Raw genomic sequence first — 854 nt, 5'->3', positions numbered from 1 at the left:
TATATAACAGAATTTTTATAGAGAAGAATTGTTCATATAGGATTTTCAGTTGGAAAAGATGCATGATAATGGTAAAACAGCACAAAATATTGGAATTATGTTTGTAGAAAACCTACAAAAAAAGGATTAATGTCCATTTACATAAATCCACGGATATTGCACAAATATAAATGATAATATAAATGATAAATAAAATTAAAAAATTGAGAATGAAGTAAATTTGATAATAAAGTATTTTATAAAATTAAATTCTACACAAATCAAATGTTTCTCTCATCATTATCATCATTTAAAGTCCATGTTTCATGCTGGCATGGATTGGATGGTTTGGCAGTATCTGATATGTCCAAGGACTGCATCAAGCTCCAGTGTCTGCTTTGGCATGGTTTTTATGGCTGGATGCCCTTCCTAATGCTAACCACCTTACATCGTTGACAGGTGCTTTTTTCATGCCACCTTGCACTATTGAGGTTGCCATGCTGACATCTTGCACCTCCCCCAGAGAGGTGGGGGATGTCAGCTTCATATTCGTAGTTAACAGGATTTCTATGATGGAGGGGGTTAGTAGTGGTGGAGGAGTAGATTCCTGCAGAGGGATCTACATGGCTACTCACATCTTGTAGGAAAAAACAGGGGTGAGAGAAAGAAAAATTGATTGGTAGGAGCTGCAAGACATAGATAATAGTTATAAGGTACCTGGGTGGCCCCATCCTACTTGTCATTATAGAATCTTGCAAAATGCATGTCATTTTGGAAAGTCTTGTTATGTTGGTTGCATATTTTATTTCTTTCTACTGCTTCTTTTGAAAATTCTTCAAATTTGGAGTTACCTTTAGTAAATGTGAAACTGGTTT

Source organism: Octopus bimaculoides, chromosome 2 (genome assembly GCF_001194135.2).
Source record: "Octopus bimaculoides isolate UCB-OBI-ISO-001 chromosome 2, ASM119413v2, whole genome shotgun sequence".
Classification (NCBI taxonomy): domain Eukaryota; kingdom Metazoa; phylum Mollusca; class Cephalopoda; order Octopoda; family Octopodidae; genus Octopus; species Octopus bimaculoides.
The sequence above is the reverse complement of the archived record's forward strand: the minus strand, read 5'-3'. Positions refer to the sequence as shown.